Below are 22,645 nucleotides of genomic sequence, written 5' to 3'. Positions count from 1 at the left end.
AACATATCCAAGGTACTTGGAAAGACCCCTGGGCTTTGAGCTGGCTACCAGTTAAAAAACCACAGGCAATGCGACTTGAGACAGACTTGTGCAACAGGCTGCTTAGGAGTGCGCACACTATTGAAATCTGCGGGCAGGGACACATTTCACTAATATTTCACTGATTTGCACCAACCCTCTATCCTGCTCTATCTGAACTTACAGGGACACAGGCTTGAACTGTGCTTGGCTACAAGCCCAAAGCCAAACTCTGTTAGTAAAGGCACTGGAAATCGGGATCAGGCTTTGAAATTGTGGGTAGCATACACTTCAGTTAGGCAACTTTAAGCAGAGGCGCAAACCTCCCATGGTGGGTGGAGATGCTGCTTTCTACGCCTCATCCGCTCGCTTACCCTGGTTAATTCTCCATATGCTCCAGAAATGCATCAACCAAAGGCATTTTTTAAGCCTCTGTGGCAGGGAGTGAATCTCCAACCTCCACAGCCCAGCTCCTCTCGCTTTTGGGGTTTGCCACGCAGATGAACACGTGTAAGCAAGGAACCACTCCATGCTACCGTGGGGAAAACAGGACTTGAGCTACCCCCTGAAATATCCTTGAAATACAAACACTGATGCCCGGGGAGGGAGCAAACGAAGGTGTAATCCCCATGGATTTTCCACCCGATCACAAAACCAATTCCAAGGCAAGGTTCAACCACCAAAGCTCAGAGTGGGAAATGTTTCAGCCACTCGGGTCTCTTGGACTCCTGGGCTGTGTTCGCCTTCCCTTGGCTTCACCTTCTGGCTGCCCTCCTTGTTCTTGCTACCTCTCCTTGTTCTCCCCTTCCCCAGTCCGATCTCTTTTCCCCAAATCTCATGTTTATCTCTCAACTGGTCCTTTTCATGGCCTTTCTTTGCCTGGGAGAGAAACAAAAGGCTTTACACCCAGTCTCTGGGCTCATTCCTGCACAGCAAACAACAGCAGTTCCCAAAATGGGATTGCTCTTCTCTCCAAAATCACAACTCAACCTCCTTCATGGAGGAAGGCAGATCCATCCCCGCTCACGGCGTTCAGCCCAGATGCACCCTGCGGGGTCGATACGAGCATCGCTGGGAAAACCCCAACCCAACACTGCTCCGTTATTAAAATGTGCCTCGTACTCAGCTAGCAAAGCCCTGGGGACTGATTTGGGTGCGACGATCGTTACTGCTGCTACCGAGAGTTTTGCAAATATCTGATGATACGGCCCCTCTCCTACAGGCACCACGATATAATTAGGCAAAAGCGTGGTGGAAGGAAAGATAAAAAGAAAACATGGGTAGATTTGGCACACAGCCTGCTGCTCTCTTCCTTTGTTTATAATATGTACAAGGGAGAAAAAGCAGAGGAGAATGAAGGATTTTGTGTATTTGCAGTGCACGCAGGTCTTGCAGCATTATTAAAGGCTAATTTGATGATCTGCAGTTTTACATTCTGTTCTTCCCGATATTTGTGAAAAAGTACATGGGATAGACAAAAAACACAGTGCGAGGGGACTTTAAATCTCTCTCCAAAGACAATTAACTGTTATGATTATTCACTAATAATGAGTCCATGTTTGCAAACTAGCCTGACCGCAGAATATGCTAAACACGTTATCATCAGTTCCGAGCTCGGTGAAACCTGATAGTGCTTCAAAACACGCCGGGTTCCTTGCTGTGAGGAGCATTGCTTGCTTTTTTATCTTCTGCCTCCAGATTTCAGTATTATTTTAAAACTATAATTGAATTTCAATCCTCTGTGTGTGTGTGTGTGTGTGTGTGAAGAAAGGAAACACTTCTCTCAAGATTTACTGCATGTCTGTTACTGTGTGGGCTGTTTTGACTCTGCAGCGTAGCAGAGACCATGCAAACCGCGCGCTATTGGAATCAGTTCAAACTTTTACAGTCCTTCAAATTGGGGCTGGAGCCGGAGAGGAAATACTAAAATCCTGTATATACAACTTCTGTCTGTGAGGGGGAGAGAAATTCCATGAAAATTAAGAACTCAATGATGTATAAATTTATATTCTGTTTAAAGGGTGGGTTGGGTTTTTTCTTTTTTTCTTTTCTTTTTTAGGTCTTTTCTTTTTTTCTGTTGAAAAAACAATTGAACTCTTATATAAGGAAACCTAGAATCTTTAAATAACACTGGGTCCTGCAAGCTGGTGGTAGAATAGGGGCTCAATCTTTTTAAGCCAAGCCATCTAATTAGCATGTGAGCCAAGTTTTATGAAGGTGAGTCAGTTCAGACGTGTTGCTCCTGAGAAAGCCGAGCCAATTTCTTTTAATGGCATGTGCTGTGAGTAATTAAACCGGATTCTGCAATCAGCATATTGTCCTCCCTGGCTGCAAACAGCCACCAGTACGCTACAGTCAACAGGCACATCCACGGCAGCTCCTGCCCAGCAGGGACCAGCAAGCCCCACAGCCAGGATGGAAGGAGGAGAGGATTCAGGATGCTTTTAGCACCCTCTGATGGTTCCACAGCCTTGCCCCAAAGAGCTTTTCAGTACCAAAAAAAAAAAAAAAAAAAAAAAATCAAATAGAATAACCACATTTGGGGGTTTCCTATCCTGCCAGCACGATACTCAGTGCCTGGTAGGCAACTGGCCCCGCTCCGCCAGTACAGTCCTAGCACAGCACCGGTTTTGGAAACATGGATGTCGTGACCCACCCTCGGTGGCTTTCCAAAGGGATCTTGCAGCCTCCCCAGCTTCTGCACGCGGCTTTCATCCAGAAGGAAGCTGCTCTAACCAGGACTATTCCCATATTGTTTCCATTATATTTTTATGACTGTCATGTGGACAGGGGAAAAGGGGAGGCGGGGGGAGACAAGAGAAAAAGAGAAGCAGGACGTCAAGTTCTGCCTTTGAGGAGGGATCTGACAAAAATGCGATGGTCAACTCCCTCCAGCACATACTTGCAGGCACTGAAAATCTGAGTGAGCATAGGCAGCCCCGTGACTGGAAGGACCAAGCACTTCCCTCAAATGCAGGTTTACAGCCCCTCTTGCAAGCAAGAAGGCTATAACCTTAGTCCCCCTTCCTTTTTTGGGATTTTTTTGGCCTGGGCAATTTGCTCTCGATCACACAGGTCAGGAGAAAGTAAGCACAGCAATTTGACAAACTGCTTTCTGCCTGGAAACCCTCGCACGGCTGCAGTGGGACGCAGCGCCCAGCCCTTCCCCAGCTGATGCCACGTGCTTTTACCCCGGTGGTGACACCCCAAGACCCCCTGGGTCACAGCGGACCCCGGCACTGGGGCTGTTTGCAGCTCACATCCACAGGGTCCTGCACACCGATGCGTGTCCCCAGACCCCCAGGGGCCAAACCATCTTGTCCCTCGTCCCTGGGACGAACACCTGACCCTGCTGAGCCCCATCTAGAAAACGGGATAGTTTTATTTCAGTCTGGCTCCCTTGGCTGGATCCCACTGGTGCTAACGGATCAAAGTGCTGCAGCTTGTCCCCACGTTGATGCCACCGTGCTGGAGAAGGAGAGCTAATCTCTCCTACCCCACACGGGTGTCCATGCCCCTGGGCTTTGGCTCTGCTGCACTGGTCTCCATCGATCCCTGCCCTCCCTCCACGTGCTAAAATGTTTCTGGACTTTGTCCTGCTGCCAAAGGGGAGGAAAATGGGAATCTCGCAGAATTTGTGAGCGGGAAAGAAGTTTGCTAGCCTGGTCAGGGCATGAAAGGCAGAACTGAAGACTTCTCATTTGGTTGAGAATCAAGTTGTGATATCGGGACTGGCTATCAAAGGAAGAGACAACAGAGACAGATAAAAAAGGGAAATCATCTTCTCCAAGTACTTTTACTTAGTAAAAACCCTCCACTGGATGCAAGCTCTTTCTATAGCTGGTCCTCACTGCGATATTTCTTAGAGTTGTGTGTGAGCACCTCACCTTAACTCTCCAATATCTCCTGAAATAAAGCATGTACAATTATTGCCTTTGTGTTAGGGTACAGACAAGGCTCAAAGCAGCACAGCACATGCAAAGTGGTTGCATCCAATATTTTTACAACATGACAGCAAGCGCTGGGTGCACATAACTAGGGTGGATTATCTTGTCCACGTATGGCCACATGTCCGTCGATACTGTTTTAACCTTCCCCCAGAAAATGTCATTTTTATCATGGAAATCTTTTGACCACATGAAAACCATCAGACCTAAAATGCACATCTCAGTGCTTTGTGGGAGCTGCAGTTTTCTCCTGGGGTTTCCACTTTCTGCAGGGTCAGGAGGCACAGCCAGACTGCACCACGAGAACAGCCTGCAACCAAAAAGGAGACATCAGGATGGGCAACCAAGCGGCAGAAGCAAACCGGGTCAGGAAAAGCAAATTACCGCTGCCACTTTCAGCTGCAACATTCTCAGTTCCGTTTTGACAGACCCGAAAAGACTTTTGTTTTCACCAAAAATTTCTGTAGAAGAAAAATTGCTTTCAGGCAAGGACTCATTGTTTCCTTCCTTTCTGCTGAGTGATGACAGATGTCGCAGAAGGCCGAAGCATAGGTGGAGTAGGAGAACCACATAAATACAAGCTAAAATGCAGCTATATTTCCTTCCTGTGAATAGCGTCAACCCTTGTAAATGCTGCAACGTGAGCAGCTGGGTCAGAGGCGGAGGAGAACAATAAACAACGCAGGAAGTGATTGCCAGCATTGCTAGAGAAGCTCCTGGAAATCCCAAGAGCGGGGTGCCCTGAGGTGCTGTGGGTTGTGCGCCGAGGTCGTGTGGTCCCCAGGGGGGTCACAGGCCAAAGAGATGATGAGAACGCAGAGAGATGTGGAATAGCTGCCACGGGGTCACCTAACGCATCCGTGGCAAAGCCACGCTCTCCATCCCTTCACACCCTGTCTGGAGACCTGTGTGTAGACACCAGAATAAGTCAAAGATGGGCAGCGATCTCTCGCTGCCACAGTTTGTGCCTCTTTTTCCATCCACTTGCTCCATGATGGCTGGAGAGGGTGGGACAGTTTTCGGTATGTTTTTTTAAAAGCCATCCAGAGGTAGAGAGTGTGCCACCTCTCCAGCTGAGTGACTTATGGTAGGAAGAGGCATCTCTGAATGGAAACGTCACCGTTTGGTCTCATGCTTGCACTACTTCTTAAATTTCTTAAGGAAAAAGCAAAACGATTGACTTTGGGGTCTCTCACCAATGGGTTGTGCGTGGTCCTGAAGCATCGGCACAGCTCCTCCCTCAGTTGTTAGCAATTTCTCAGCATTCTTTTGGATGCAGCACAAAGTCAGCGTGACTGCACCACAAAACGTCACGCGGACTCGATCTCTCAGGCATCATCTCAGGCATCATCACGCTCGTGTGCTGCCAACTGGGACGTCCCAGCAGGGATACTGACTGCCCAGGTTGCCCTGCGGCTCTTCGTTGGGACTGCACAGCCCACCCTGCCCTGACACCCTGGGGCTGCCATGGGCGCCAGCCACTGTCAGACCAGCTGAGATGTGTCTACACATCTCCGCTCCCTAGGTAGTCATCTCCTAAAAAAGCTCATGTAGGCCACAGAATGAAAGCTGAGAGGAGACACGGTTGCTGTCTATAAATACATCAGTGGCAAGCACCAGGGAGGCAGTTGAGCTATTGAAGCTAAAAGACAATGTTGGCACAGGAACAAACGGGCATGAAGAGGCCAGGAATAAATTAGGCGAGAAATTAGAGAGAGAAGACAACCCTCTGAGAAGCTCTCGCCTGGAACAGCCTTCCAATAAGGACTACAAGACACAAAGCACTTTTCTGTCAGATGACTCTGATTAAATTAATGAAGATGTGGGGTGGACATGGGGTTGCTGTGTGTCACGGCTGCCTGAAACACAAAGGGTCACAGTGTGCATCCAGGTGATTCTTCCTAGTCCCACATCCCACATTCCTAGGAATGTGTAGGTACCACTATGCTAGACACATAGGCAAATACAGAGATATAGCTATAAATGCTAGATTTGACCTAAGCTGCTCCAGTCGCCCATCAAAGTGCCCATGTTTGGAAATATAGCTAAGAAAAAAAGCCCACTGTAACTTTTTCCATTAGTTTGGTCATTTTTGTTACTTGTTTCGTGCTGATGCCCACCAAGACTCTACTGCAAAACGTGCTGATGAGGAACTGTGGTAACTGCTTCACAGAACTAGTGCAGGTCTTCTCCAAAGTGCAGGTGAAATTGGAGTCCACCCCCTTGACAAGGAAGGGGTAGGATTAGACTGCTCATCCTATGGAAAGATGTAAGGAAATGGCCTGATCCTTCCAGAAGACCAGATGAAGAAAACCAGTAAGACTTACTTTTCCGGCTGTCAAGACCCACTAAGATAACACATCCTGCCATCAGTGGTTGCCAACACCACATCATGCCCCCAGCCCTCCACAGTCAAAAGTGGAAGTGAAACAAGGCCCGAACATGGAACAGAGAGCTCCTTCCCTTTGCTCCGAGAGAGGAAGGAAAGCCACAACGCAGCCCTGACACAAAGCAGAACTGGGCACGGCCACGGTGCTGGCAGCCCGTGCAGCCTCGGAGGCTGCTGCCCCATCGCACCCCCCGTGCTAGCCGAAGGGATGCAACCCCCTGAAACATCATTGCCCCGCTCTGGGGTCTGATTTTCCCCCTCGGAAGGAGAAGCACACTGGCCTCCTCAGGGCTTTAAACAGGTTTATGAGGTCCAGCCTGCACAGATGGAATCTCCCTCGACGCGGTGCCTGCTGCAGGGCTCCCTTTTCACACCACGTGCTGCAAAGCCAAGGGTGGGCGAGGAGGTGGGTAGAGGTAGCTGCAGTTCACTGCCTTGTTCATGCATATAAATTGGGGATTTATGGCAGCTGAATGGGGGGAGCCCAGCTTTCCTGAGGAGCTCTGAACACTTCCCACCAGCCTCAATACCAACATAAGACTAAGTAATAACATCTACTGGAGGGAAATGGTAGGTGCTCCAGAAAACATATTCATTATATAATTTTTCCTCCTCCTCACGCCATAAGAAAGCCCTGGTTTAGCAGCTGAAGATTTGCCAAAAGCCAGCCTCCATCATAAGATCACACATTTGAAAAGATTGCAGAAGTAGGTTTGCGCTTAAATATCTATGATGCATAAATGTATATGACAGACACATTCTCTAACATCCCTGAGGTAACCTGAGTATAGTTTAAGTAAGTCAAGTAATGTAACTCAGATTCATTCTGTAAACATTTATAGGCTACATTATCTTTCACATCTATTTTACTCAGGCTATATTATTGCAGTCATCCCAAATGAGAGCCAATAAACCCTTCCTACCACGCCCCGTATCATATGTTCCCTATATACTTCGTATTCAACAGACAAAGTTCACTAGGGATGTTTTAACCTGATTGTTTAAAAAAAAAATACATCTAGAAAGCCAATTCAGGGCAGATGGGTAGGTGAAAGGCCTAATTGCTAAACTTATAATTCATACATAGCTCTCAATTCCTCTCTACATTTAGGTTTAATCCTGGGAACGCGGTTACCGAGCATAGCGCTCATTGCATATTTTTTTTCCAATAAAAATCAATGGCTGTTCTCACAGGCACAGAATCAGCTTACATAAAACACCATAAGCTCTTCTTCTGGGCCTGTCTTCCAATATTTTTAGGTTCCGTCTGACCATCGGAGACTCTGAAAACGTGAGCGATTTTGTCAGGTTTAAGAGATGTTGGATGGGGGACTGTTAGGAGAGGAGCCATTTCATGTAACTCTCCTGATGCCCAGACAACCACAAAAGTCTCCACCACATCTACAAGTGCATCTAGAGGAAAACAACTGAATTTAATTCACTTTAACAATGGAAAGAAATGCACTCTTGCAGCTGTGCAATAATCAACTGTGCAATAGCCCATGTATTACAAGCTTAATATTTACTCCAAAAACATTTTCACCTCAGATGCACTTGGTTTGCAGACTTCAGGAACATGCTCCCACTCTTCCCAAGGGAGACGAAGGCAGGGGATGTTTGAAAGTCCTCTCCATCCTGCATTGCCCAAAGACATTCTCCCACCTCACCACATGCCCTGAAGGAGCATAGCACGAGCCCAGGAGCTAACCCCACACTTGTGAATTGAGACCATCTTCCCATTCCAGCACACGGCTCTTGCACATTTTTGTTTCGAAATGAAACGGTGTTAAGGAGACCTTTGGGAAATGAAACAAAAATGGCGTTTTATTTCTTTTTTTTTTTTTTTCTATCCATGACTTCTCCTCAAGACCTCAAGTCCCAGGACATCCTGCCTGACACAATCCAGAGCTGGCCCCTTCAGGCTCTAAATGAAGTCACAGCTTCAGGGTTTCCAGGCAGAAAGTTCACTGGAAGGGCCATGGGAGGGGTTTTGTCCTTCCTAAGGAGGAGGAGAAGTTGCAAGAGAAACCTGGATGCCTGTTGCAAAGGTAGGAACTCAACTCTTTGAGGAGCAGGACAAACCCATGAATAATTTTTCTTCTTGTGCCCATATTGATGGTGTTTTAACAAAGTATAACTTAATTTGAGAGTGTTCACAGCAGCTCACAATAGTGACAAGAATAAATGAGCTATGACATTTCACTCTGAAAGCAGTAGCTGGGGAATTCCTAGATGGGAATTCATGAAACTTATGAATTCCCTGCAGGCCCCTCCTCTCTCCGTATTCATCTGAAACACTCATATTTCAGTTCCCTGTTATAACACAGGAACAGCCTGCCCTTACTCACCAGGGAGCCAAAAGAACGTGAGATGCTTAAATATTCTTGCATGGGAACATCTATGTACCTGAAGAACAACCTGCCTTCCATAACCCCCCCAGAGGGTAACAAGCCCCAGCTCTGCCTGAGTAACAGCCTCAAGAAGGAGGAAAGGAGGTGATCTCTTCATGCTTTTTGTACCCCATAAGTAAAGGAGCATAGGAGGGGCACACGCTCCAGCTAAACGTGCTTCTATTTCTGGAGATATTTCTCCTCTTTATGATCATGCGTCGCTTTGCTGTCACTGTGTAGGGACCTCAGTAGATATATTTGCTGTGTCATCAAGCATAACTCTTGGGAGCTATGTGAAGACTCACAAGTCCCTCAATTTCAACCTCAATTTCCTTGGTTTGCTTATCTTTCAGATGCAGTAAGAAAAAGGGATCCACATTGAAACCCAGTGACAGCAAGTTAGCCCGTTTCACCCCCACTCAAAGCAGGCAGGAACACGCAATCTGGAAATCATCGTCACGTTATAAAAGTGGCCACTTATTTTGAGGACCCAGTAAGTCAGAGTTTGCTTCATACACAAAGCTTGGCACAGCTTTCCTCCCAACTTTCCTATATGAAATTTTAGGCTTAACACCTTTTTTTCTGCAAAATTTGCTGTTGAGCATTCAACTATTTTCCTGCTAAAGTTTGCCTCATGCCGAGATGTGAAAAGAACAGATTTTGGCTAAAAAACGAATCACTGAGGTCAGAAAGTTTCTACAGGCCTCATAAACTCTATAGGCCCAAGTGATTTAAGGCTACGACCCTAGGATTTCTTTTGGGCCAGCCTTTGACCGAACCAGGAATTTGGTTGACCACTGTGCAGTTCCTAGTGGAGACCGTCGCTTCGGGAGATATTTTACAATTCGAGATTGATTTCAAGATGGTGGCTCTGACAGAAGCATCTATGGTGCTGCACAGACTGTTGAGACAAAGGTTGCTGCAGCAACGGAGCTCTGCCTGCCATCCCCACAATGAAGCAGCGCGAGAAGGGAGGAGGGATCCCTCCATGGGCCCCTCTCCTCGGCCTCTGGTCCTCAGCATCATAAGACTACTGGCTTCCCATGCCACGCTCGTATTTCTCCATTCCAGAGCACTGCAAGCTCATTTTTACAAACCTTTCACCTTTTCCCTCTAAAACCCCCTCGTCTCCCCGCTGGAAGGTGGTTCCTCGCCTCCCACGTCGGGATGCGGAGGGCCACCCGCCCCAGCGAAGCCACCTGGGACCTGGCAGCCACGCAGGATGCCAGGGCTGCGGTTTCCAGCGCAACAAAAATAACATCAAGACTATCAACCTATTTCAGGACCGTTCCCTCATGCAGGGCTACCCGGCCAAACTATTCCAGGCTGCTACTGTACTTGCTGATGGACGCTGCCTGCGTGTGCCCGGCATACTGTACATTCCCTTGTAAGGGCTTGCCCCGTTCCCTGCTATGCTCAGAATTGTCATCTGGCCCTTTGCCCCACACCTGCTGACGGGAACGTCCCCGCAACACCCACTCTCGAAAACCCACTCCCGAGGCTCTCCTGGGAGCTCCCTGGCAGGCTACGACGGCTTCGAATCGAAGGAGGTGCTCCCAGGGCAGAGCTGAGATGGTGCATCGTGGTCCTGCGGCGCAGGGTCACAGTTCTCTGGTCATGCAGCATCCCATGATGCTGCATCCCATGCAGCAGACACGTGCTTCCCATTAGGAAACTGTTTTAAAAACCACTCCCGTTTACTGGATCCCCCGTAGTCAGCTGGGGCCTGGGACTAGGGCTTGGAGAAGGGAGGGGGATGTGAGAACTGGGTCCAACACGGGCTCCCCAACGTGGGTCTCCATCGGAGATCCTAGGGTTGGAGCTTCACTGGGGTTTATCATCGCTGAAGTCAGCAATTTATAACAGCAAAACCAAACTTTGAAAAGGTTCACAGGGGTGCTTCAATCATCGCTCAGGAGCAGGATGGCAGCAGGCTGTGTCGGTGTAACGCTTTGTGAAATGGGACTCTGGGCCACACCAAGGTCTGCAGGGATGAGTAATATTAATGAGGCAATCATGGAAGAGAAATAGGTAAAAGCCGGTTGATACGGGGCTTTCCGAGAGTCAAAACATTTCAGAGCTCAACCCAGAGTGCTAAGGACTGGGACATGGATTCATCCTATCTAGCTGTATTTTTTTTAATAAGATGTCTCACTGCTCTGTGTTTTCTTTACAGCCTGTGAAGACTATTTAAACTCTAGGTCTAGGACAACTCGTCTCTCTCTATTGTCTTCAGAGGGAACTTAGACCAGGTGCCACTTCAAAGTTAAGGATCTGAGTTAGTGGGTGAACCTAAGCTGAAACCTTCGGTTTACCACCAAAGCGGATAGAGCTCCTACACAAACATCCCCATTACACATCGAAGGTGATATCTGCCAGCGCTGGCCTGTGGGAAACCCCTCGAGGGCAGGGAGGAGCACGTGGCCTCCATTGCCAACCAGCTGCTGGGCCTTCTCTGCTGAAATAGGCGGTCATATCCAAAATTACTGCCATGGAGAGGGTGACTTCTTGATTTTGAGAGCTCTCCACCAGCAGCTTGATTGAAAACATCCAGAGGTGAGCGAGTCCCTGATGGAGGTCAGCTTGCAAGCCAAGAGGTTGGCTCTGAACTTCCTTTGGGGAATAGAGCAGCCCTCTCTGAAGTCACACAGTTAACCTCAATAATACAAATGTGTTTTTATTTTCTCACCTACCTTTTTGCCCCACTGAAAACATAGAAGACATGGTGCTCAAATAGTATTTCGTCTGTCCTCCTCTTCCTCACCATGCTCCCTTCAAAACCTGCCCTGAATACAAGCTACTCTCTGCCTCTTGAGCTTTTCAAGGGAAAATCTCCTCCAGCGGTCTGCATCTACCAAAGATGCTGGGCACCTAAGAGACACGTAGCAGGAGCTTTGAGTGCTTAATTCAAAATTCACATCCCTAAGATTCTCACGGCTGCTGCTTACTCCTGGAAATACCTGACATTTGCAGGGACCATGGTTCCCACTAGCAAGGTGCCTACTTGCCTGTTAGCGGGCACTGCCTCTCTCTGTAGGAATGCGTTTTTATTCCTGTTTTAAGGCTTTTCCTTACAAGAAAATGTTTAAATACCCAGTTTAAAAATGAGAATGATTCTTACCATGCAAGGCACGTCAAGCTAAATAGCAGCATAAGCAGAGAGGCAGACTAGAAATGTCTAGTTTGCCTATCCACAGCCACAGTCCTTGCAAAAGACTCAAGACACATTTTGGCATTGCTCATTTCTCACACCATGAACAAAGGCAGTCATGGTGCTGTCAAATCCTTGGGTTTTGCTGTGGAAATGGATCCCTCATCAGTGCGAAGCACAGCGGCTGTGACAACTCATGTCACAGGAGGCACTGAACACCTGCCAAAAGCAACAGGAGCAGACGGGGCCACGCACGGAGGCTGACAATGTGACTAACTGACACTTAAGCATGAGATATTGCATTTAAGGAGCACCATTTGCTGCAGAACCTCCTTCCCATTTGCCATCCGTGGGGGTAAGTCAACCAGGATAGTTAAGCTTTCAAAACCAACAGAAGCTCTGTGGCTTTTTGGCAGCGATGCGTCCCTGCTGTCTCTGCAATACTGCTTCCAGACATGCACAATCTTCAGTCGAAAGCACCGCTCGACACTGGGCACCTTCAAAAGTTCACCCACCAGTCCCGAGCCAGCTCACTGCCCCATTGCCTCACGTTTAGATGAACCACTTTGCAAAATCTGGAAGCCGTTCCTTTGACCCATCAGATAAGGCTGCCGCAGGAGCCAATTTCTCAGCAATGCTCCCGGCCTGGAGCTGAAGCCATTCCTGCAGTAGCCCAGCCTGATAAAGCTGCTGCTAGATTCCTCCCTTTTTGGCTGAAGATTTAATTTGAGATCTAGTATCCCACTGTGCACTCCCCCAGACTTCCAAAATGTTCTTCTCTAAACAGCCTTCCCGTCTCGTGCTGCCAGGCTTTGCACATCTGGAGTCCAGACTTCATTGTCACTGACCCAGGACTCACCATAGTTCTCCTCCTCCAGCTCAAAATTAAACACATACAGTCATCCTGATCTGAGTGCAACCCTTCTGCCAGGTGGTGTCAGCATCCCACAGCGCCAGGTCCAACAGCTCACGTTCACTTTTAAAACAAAACAGCCCCAGCTCGAGGCGCCCACATCGAATTTCTAGGAACCCAAAAAACCTCCACTGTGTCCTTAGTAATCACTGCGGCCTCTCCACCCACATCAGTCCGAGGATGAAATCAGGGACAAAAATCTATTAGTGGGCTTCTTATTTCTCCCCGAGGTGGAAAAAACCCCAAATAGCCTGTGGAAATGGACTGTAACGGTACCCCCGCAGAAGCATCAGCAGTCACTGGTTAAGTCCCCACCAGTGGGAAGCCTCCGCAGGCGAACACGCTGGTGGGAGTAATTTCTGTCCCCCACCACGTAAGCCCACGCACCATTTGGAGTCACAGAGTGGTTAGCATCAGGCCACGGAGGCCAGGCTGTCCCCAGCCCTGTAGGAACTAGTGCAAGAACCACCCTCTCCTCTGCTTTATTTCTTCCCGAAAAAGTTACCCAGCTCCATGCCTGCCTCGTGCAGGGTGTCTTCTGCCTGTGTGTCACCCTGCCCAGAGCCACCACCTAGGCTTCTTGCAGCTGTAGACCCTTATGCTGGCACAGGACCACAGGAAGAAAAAAAAAAAAAAAGATCCACATTATATAGCCACTTTGCTCTAACATAAAAACTTTTCCCTGCTCCATATTCTACTGCGCAATCAGTTTTGAATTTGTCTGCAGCTTCTGGTGACTTTCAGGATGACACTGGAAACATTCAGGAGAGTAAACTTCTGGCACATAAAACTCTTTCGCCTCACCAAGATGAATCCCTTTGCTTATGGAGCTTGTCCCCATCCAGACAACCAGCTTACTCGAGCAAAGAAACTCTCCAGGTGTAGTTTCTCCTGCTCCTGATTGAGAAGAACATCCTCACCTTCTCCATCTGCTGTTCTGAATCATCAGGTGTAAAAAAGTTACCCACAACGAAGAGTCTGGAGGAAACACAGACTGGAGAGATGCTCTGCTTTCAGAAGACAGCAAGTGCAAGAGCAACGGGTGCTGTGAGAGGAGTGAGACTGCTATCTAGCAACCCTGGGAGGAAAGGGTCAGGACCAGTTTACTGTCACCTTGATGCTATCAAGCAAAAGAGAGAAGCACAGGGAGATCTGAATCCCTCCTTCAAAAACTCCTTCCTCTAGCATCACCTAACCTGACCCTTGCTGTATTAAAAATATAATCATTTTTGCTCAATACTTGAATACTAAGGTCCCATCCGTCGCTGGACACTGCGATGGGTGCCAGAACCATGTCCTGTGCATGTGTCTCTCCTCTTTAGCGAGCACCCGGAGTATCTCAGCGCATCTGATGTTGACAAGATGGGCTTTAACTTTGGAGAGCTCTTGGGTGCCGGAATGACAGCCCTGAAGAATGAGATCTGCTGCTGCTGGAACAGACGCTTGTTCAACACTGGCTCGGGAGAGGGAAATGCCACTTACTGAGCCTCCAATACTTGTTTCTCAACAACCCAAAGCTCTTGGAGGTCTCCCATCTAAATGCTAACCAGGCCTGTTGCTGCGTGGCTTTTGAGACCTCACAAGAACAGGCGCAGTATAAGGAGGATGCTGCGCTATTCAGGGCAAACGGGGAGACAGTCAATTTATAGAAAGAGCCTCCTGGATTTTTAATAGGCTAATATTCAATGTTTTATATGAGCTCTCCTGCTTCAAATTTCACTGATCAGTGGGTCAGTGCATAAAACATGCAGGTTTTGTTTGTGTGCATTGGTGTCTGAGCCAGGGGGTCTGTGACCAGCAGGGAAAAGAAAGGGAGGAGGAGGTGGAAAAAAAAGATATTATTACCTTTATGCACATTTTGGGGTGGTATTTTTCTCCTGGCATCACCTCCCAAGGTCTCCATCTGCAGTCTGCTCTCAGTGTACTTGTTCAGGCAAAAATCCATGGTCAGAATATGGGGTTTCATCTGTGTTCCCCCCCGACCCACCCTGAAACACTCACTCACAATAAATTATGCCAAAAAGAAATCCCCCCTAAGCATTTTGCAAGAATTAGCATCCTGCGGGGACCTCTTTCACCCACCCCCGTCCTACCAAAGACCCACACGGAGCTCAGGTTTTACGGGCTGGAGCCACAGGCACTATCATCAGCTGGGGAAACAGGAGACCGAGCCTTGACCCTGCCAGCTTCTGAGCAGCCTGGCCTCATCCAGCAAAGCAGTTAAGTATGCAGCTTATGCTACAGCTTAACTGGCTCGAGATCCCTGGCTAAAGGGCCTCGGAGAAGAGCAAAAGAGCAAAATAAGGCTTGGCGAGCGTTCTGCGTCCGTCCGTCCGTCTGTCTGTCAGTGCCCTCTGCCGGGGAGCGCGCCGGCTTCGGGACCCCGCGTGTCCGGCGTGGTCACGCAGGCCCGGGACACGAGTGGCGTGAGCGTCGGGCAGCCACGCTGAGGATGGAGGGGGAAGGATGCGAACCTGCACCTGCTTTCAGGGAAACTTCGGCTCCCTGCCGCAGCACGCCGAGAAGATGAAACCCAAACCGGAGCAGCGAGCGATGCCGCAATACCGACGCACCCACGCACGACAGCCCGCCTAGCCGACACAGGCACCTATGACATCCATAAATTACAAACACACTGACCAGTGTAAAATTAATATTAACTTGCCTTGAACCACTGTATAAGCTTACTAAAATAGCAACAGTGTGCAAGTGCTTTCTTACACTGATGGCATAGCCAGACACAGTTTTGCATGTGTATGTCAGCACCGTGATCACCAAAAAAGGCAGACAGAGATGGTGTAGGCACACTACGGAGGCATCCCGGTAACAAAAGTTGCCAGAGGGAGGCTGAGATAAACACAAGGGGCTGCAAAAAGGCAGAGCATCCCCCCAGGACACAAGGAGGATGGCTGGCAAGACAAAGAAAACAACGGAAGCAGTATCAGGAGCAGGGGAACACACCAGCACCCTCCCCCTTTTGGGGATTGGGTAGTAGCATAGAACATCAGGCATAAATGAGGGAAAATGGAGAAAAAAGAAAACAAGCAGTTTGGTTCTGACTTGCTCTCTCGAGCCTGGTCACCTTGACCGGGGTGACCAGGAGCCAGTGAGACTACAGCCGCCAGCGCTCACTGCACAGCATTCGTCGGTTGTGTGGTTTTGCAGCTAATATATATAGGATTGCTGGAGACTGGGTCTTACGTACACAGCGATGCTGATTAACACTGTGGAAGAACTGTGCGTCAGCAAGAAGCCTGTTGTGAATTTAGCAAACTTTAGTTCCACAGTTCAAAACTGGCCCGATGTGCCGCTCTTCGAAATACTCCAACCTCAGCCATCTCTAATCCTGCCACAGATGGACAGATGTGCGGATGGATGGATGGACAGACAGATTCGTATGCAACACAGGGCTCTGCTGAAGGAGGTCTACAGGCTCAGGAGTGTTTCACTCCATGCCTGCTTGTTTAGGTACCAAACACCACCTCCCCTCTCCCCAGGGCAAAGCAACCAGGCAGAGGACATCAGCTGAGAGCTGTACTCTCATCCATTGCCTGTGTTGTCTGCAGACCCCTCCTGTCCCCCTCAGTGGCTTTATTTGTACCAGAGACTGTGAGGAGCACAGCTAGTGACAGTGGCCATCAGGGGTAGTTGTCACTTACCTGCCTTGAGGGGCAGGGAACCGCGAGCCCTGCACAGGTGCCTTATTCTGCTCCTTGTTCAGGAGGGGTTTGGACCCTCACACACCCTCTTCTTAGTCCTGTAATACAGATTAGGGGGAAGAGAATGAGAACTGCCTCCCAAATTACATGAGAAGATACCCCATGTAATCCCAGCACCCAGCCTGTGCTGGCTTCTCCTTTGTTCTCAGAGTTGGGACAAGCACGGCATTTGTCAGGAGCATCTTGCTTACAATCCTTCAGCTATTCTACACACACTGCAAATGGATAGCCACAGCAAAAGAAATACAGATCAGAGCCATGCTTTCTCCAGGACACAGCGATGGGAAGGTACAAGACGACATCAAGGAGGCAGATATTTAGGAATCTCTCGAATGTGAGGGTGTCCCCTAAGCTCTAAAGAACAGCTAAGGCCTGAAAGCACTATTCAGATCTGCCCCAAAACTGGTTAGCATAATCCCTTACAGGCCTGGACTAGTGTTGCGATCCATACCAATATCCAGCCTCCTTTTGAATTTTGCTAAGTGCCTGGATTCAGCAATACTCTGCAGCAACACGTTCCAGAAAATGATTGCACTTTCCATGAGAAAACTGTGTTCAGATGCCCTTTGAATGAGGTGTGTGACATAAAAAAAATACAATACAATCACATAAAACAGTGGGAGATCCTTATTTTGGAGAGTGCAGCAATAGTTCGCTCATCTCGGAAAGGAAATCCTTGATGCTGAGGCCAGATCCTCAGCCTGGATTTTTCCTGAGCTCTGCACTTCTCTAACCACATAGTCGAGGAAGCACTGTAATTGATAGAGAAGTGAAACCCACCACTTTTAGCTCCTCATCCCTCCCTTTCATCTGGAAGGAGGCTATTTCAGCGCTGAGCTCCAGGACCTAAAGGCCACAGAGTTGGGGCAGCGATCAATGGAAAGTCTATCTGAGGGTGTGAAGGAAAAGAAACACATTCACACAGGGAAATCTGGCATCAGTAGAAGCAGCAAATGAGACAGAGAAAAAGGTTTCCTCTCTCTCAGGGGGAAAAGCACAAGAGCTATCCCAGCAAGTTTTATGGACTAGACTTGCAGCCAAACCTGGACTCTCCTGGCTGCTGCGAAGGACTTTATGAGATTCCCCCAATACGCACACTGAAGTAGCCCGTTTCATATGCTCCACTTGTCCCTTTTGATTTATATCCCTCAAGTTTTGCCTGCTGGAAGAAAAAGAGAGCCAACAGCAAGCCAGGTACTTCAAGGAGAGCGTGACTGTCAGCAGGACTGCCTTTCTGAAAGGGCTTCGGAGGAGCAGCAGCACAAGTTGTATGATCAGAGCAGTGAGAGCACGAGAGAGCATCTGATCACTTCTGCTACAAGGAGCAAACCCAACATGCAAGACAACAGGTGAGCATGGTCCTTCCATTCCCTTCCAGCCCAACCTAGTGATAAGGCTGGGTTGTGTTTCCTGACCCTAACATAATTCCCTGCTCATTGCTAGCAAGGAAACCATCAAATCCATTGGTTCCCTCCGGTGAGGATGAAACTCCAGCCTGCAAAGACTCCCTGTTGTAATTTCAAGCATCATCTTTCCAAGCAAAATGAAAAATGCCATGGATCGTGCTTCTTCATCCCTAAACTCACTCCTAAAATCATACCTGCAAAAGCCAAAGTTAGAAGGTCTGTGAGCAGCAGGATTAAGCAAGCCTGGATTCCCACCAAGTATTGCAGCCAGAGCTGGCTGGCTGAAACAGCATGGGAAGTGACCTACCTTTTTCCTCCCCTACCCAGGCACAGAATTTTACATTGTTTATGAACTTGTAATACCTTTAACAACTCTCCCCATATGTAAAGTTTATTTAAAATCAGCCATGAGCTACTTGGGGGACCAACAGGCAGAGGTCACACTGAGTAATCTTTATTTCTTCAGTAAACCTAAAGAAAAAAAGAAAGAAATACTTGTCATTCAATGTACCAACAGCTTGTTCAAGAACAAAATGAAAGCCAGACACAGGCTGCAGCGGAGGCAACACGTTGAGTGGCAGCCACGTCCCCTCTTACCTGCCCTGCCTGCTTGCTGCGGGCACATGAGTAAAAAGCAAACTGTTCTCATATTGAAATTGGGACACAACCTAAAGGGCTCACAGAGATCACGCAAAAGCAAAAATTTGACCTGCTCAAAGAGCCATCGGTCTAAAACTTCCCCTAGTGCTCTACAAAGGCAGTTGGATGTATTCCATGGTTCTCCTATGGGAACCTACTGCCGGACCTGCAGATCTTCCTGGAGCAACGTCTGTACACGTAGGCTGGATGAGGGGCCTCAGCCCCCAGTTGCCTCCTTGTTTCTGTCTGAGAAAACACCTGCGTGTCCTCTCTCTTTCTGGGGAGCTGGTAACACAAGGGATGACTGCAGGCTTTGGGTGATACCGCAGGCTTGGGGTTTCAGCTGCTGTTAGCAGGGGGAACCGCGTGCCATGGGCAGCATGTTACACCTCCTGTGATGTTCCTATTCCTCTCTTTCATGCAGCCCTTTGATGAGATGATGAATTGAGCATCGTTTAGTTCTTGCCTAACAGCTAGTGCAGATGGGAAGAAAAGTCAGAGCCAGAATAAAACCGCTCCAGGTGTATTCGCTTCATTCCTTGCATTTTGCAGCAGTATTCCTAGCACCACTGGTTAAGAAATGATATGTTTTTGGCTTACACTTTTCATGGCAGCTTTACACTGGGAAACGTCTCTGTCAGAGGATGGAAAGCTGCACAAGAATGTATTTTATTTGGAGCTCTGCGTGTTGATGATTGCCAGCTGCTGGATCAAACATCAGGATCTCTTCACAGGTACATCAGGAAGTTGTTGTACTACCAGGTGTGATCATTTTACAGCAACTCTGTTTTTTGTGGACTGCAGAGAGAAATGACAGCAAAGCTCTGATCTGGGAAGAGCTGTTTAGAAGGAGAGCGGTGGGATTCTCCCTGTCTGGCCCACATATGCTTAGGAATCAGCTTAGGGTTAAAAAGGGGGAGACCTGCAAGCAATGTCAGCAGGAGCAAGGGACCAAAAGATGTCATTGCATTGCCGTAACCCACCACAGCCATCACCAGCAGCAAGCAAACCAGTCCAGAATGGGAGAGGAGACTTAACCGTCACATGTGCTAGATCAGGGACAGGCTACATTCCCTAATAAGAGTCACAACAGGCTTATGAGATCAGCTAAGGGCAAGCGTTTATGCCAAGAACAAATAATACGGGGTCGTGCTTGCAAGTGTGTCCCAAAACAAGAACAGGAGTGCTATGCATACAATCCCTTTACGGTCATGGACTGTGCTGAGGGTCAGAGATAAGCAGAACTTGGGAAAAATGCATGAGTGTTTCAGGCCAGTTGTTTAACCAGTTATGTTTTTATTCTCTTTCTCTCTTCACTGACACAGCGATCAGAAAACTTGGAGCAAAGAAAAAGCCGAGGTCCTTCAAACACAAGGAAGAGATCCTCCAGGGACATCAGACGTGGCAGAAGTGGCTGCAGTTGATACTGATGGATGAACTCACACTCTGCTGTGGGATCAACCAACACAGCTCCCAGCTATGCAAGTTTGCGCCTACAAAGAACCCACCCCTCACCTCGCCTTGGTGGCTTCACGTGCAACGATGTGTATGTTGTATACGGACCAAAACACATCTCCCCCGTGTCACCCCACCTCATCTGTGCTGCAGGTTTCACATAGGAGCTCCTCCGGTTGCCACCACCACTGCAGGTGCGAGGAGCAGCTGAAGCAAAATGCCAGCTGAGAGTGCAATGAGCCATGGAGCAAATCCTCCCTGGACAGGCTGCAGGCAGGATTTAGCAGGGAAGTGTTTTACAGTGTCAGGGTCCATTGCATCCCTCAGCTCCAGCTGGCTTCTCCAGGTTTCACACATTATTTTCACAGGAGGACAGGGAAACTAAAGGGAAGTGCAGAGAGCGGGATTCCTGCAGTTTCTGAGCCTCCCCTTTATTTCTGCACAGCGTGGAACCTCTTTTGTCCCCAGATCTCCTCTCCTAAGCTGACATTCCCCATCACCACTCAAGAAGAGAGGCAAGTTCAGCCCTGGCGCTCAAACATACCTGAAGATGCACCTCCAACTAAACAACAACCTCTGCAAGCTGATAAGGTGCTTTTCCCAGGATTGTAAGTTTTAAATCACTCCAAGAGATGCTCTAATTTTGGTCATGGTGGGGTTCAACACGCAACTCCTTCTGAATCAAGGACTTGCAATTCCACCCCCTCTGCCCCCAGCATCAACTTTAGCTACAGGGGAGAGTCTGTCCCCAGTTTTATGTCTGGGCTTTGCTTTTTCACAACATGTCCTATAAGGAGAGCTAAAAATGCTTCGAGAGGAAGGGCGAGTAACAACAACCCCAGAATCAGTGTCTAATATCATGCATTGAGCCGAAAGGGCAGAAAGAGAGAGGCTGGAAAGAACACTCCCTTCCTCCCTCTGGGGCAGCTAAATCCATCCCCTGCCCACGGTGGGATCAGCTGCAGCTGAAACAGTCCTGGCTGGAGCTCATCCAATGCAGTCTTCAAACTTTCCAGTGCTGGAAGACCTCCCGGCACAATCCATGCCAATGCTTCTCTAATCTCATGTTTGAAAAATCTTCTTGCTGAACCTAAACCTCCCAGGATGCTATTTGTGTCCGTTACATCTTGTCCTTTCCCCGGGATGACGCAGAGGGAAGAGGGCATCACTCTCTGTCACTGACCCTTTGCATTGTCTTCTCTGGACTAGTTGGTCTGTTTGCTCATGTATCCTGGCCAGCCATGTTTTCGGAGTTCTCGGGATTTTTGTTGCCCTCCAAGTCTCTCTGGTGGCGTAGAGGACTGAGCCAGGCTGGACAGACCCCCGTGGATCAATCCAACTCCCTGGGAAATACAGCAATCCACAATGTATGTAGCAACGCTCCCTCTAGAGCTGGAGGTTGTTCCTTTCCACAAAACTCTATACAACATTCTAGAGTATATGCACATGTCGTTCAGGCTGGTGCAAGTCCTATTTTTCCTCCAACATACAGTTTTCCTTAAATTTGTGCTCCACATTTCTGAATGCGAAGAGCTAGGACTGAAAATAATAGGAATGTTTTCTCAACCAGAGCACAGGCAGCTCCTGTCTGTACCTTCACATGCCTGAAAAGACCATCTTGGAGTCTCCCTGTGCTACCAAATACAGAAGGGTTTGGGTGAATTCAGCAGGCAAACACCCAGTACCTTCACCTTGGTGCTAATGAATCCCTAACAAGCAAGAAGGTACACCCCAAAAAGTCACGTAACCGCGTGGTTTCTCCATGGCACTTTCCCTCCTATGGCACTACACCTGCATGGAGCTACCATGTGTTGGAGTATTTTACTGCTCTGTAAAGACAGCTCCTTACAGACTTGGTCCAAAGCCTGTTGAAGTCAATGAGCCTCTGCTTTGGATGAGGTCCTAAATGACCTCTGTGGCAGCTTCACAGCAGTGAACGAGGAAGCACTATTGATTTCAAGTCTTCTCTTGAACGGCACTCACTGTGAGTACCCAACACAGGAGATGCATCTGTGACAGATCAAGACTGACTCATTCCAACAAACTCACAGGCTCAGACTGTTCCCAGGGCTCATTCCTGATCTCCTCCCCGTTTGCCTGTAGCATCAGCAACCTGCTGAAACCGTCTCACACAGAGATGCATCAGCACCAAGATGAGCTGCAACATTACCACTGTCAAACGAGCTCTAGCTCATCAATTACCTGCTCCAAAGTGAGGAACAAACTTGAGCATGATTCCTGGTGTCCTGGGTTAAAGCCAGGGCTGCCAAGGATTTTACACGCATCGCTGTTGTCCTGTCCATTATGGCTGCCCAGACTTTCCCATGCAGATAAATCTCAGCTTTTCTCAGATCCAGAAGAATCCTGCTACCTCCAAACCTCTGGGAATCATGAGCAACAGCCTGTACGCTCATGGAGGCTGGAGCAGGAGGCATCAGTAATCCTGCACATGCGCTCCCATATCCAGACATGTGAAGATGTATCATAAAACCTCTGTCTCAAGTGCCTTCTTCCACTTTCTCATGCTGGAGGGGAATAAAATACAAGAGAAATTCCTTCAAATGATACCAAACCCCAGTGCTCTATGAATTCTAGGAGGACAGATCTTCCGAGCAGCA

Source organism: Aquila chrysaetos, chromosome 1 (assembly GCF_900496995.4).
Source record: "Aquila chrysaetos chrysaetos chromosome 1, bAquChr1.4, whole genome shotgun sequence".
Taxonomy (NCBI): domain Eukaryota; kingdom Metazoa; phylum Chordata; class Aves; order Accipitriformes; family Accipitridae; genus Aquila; species Aquila chrysaetos.
Note: the sequence above shows the minus strand (reverse complement) of the source record.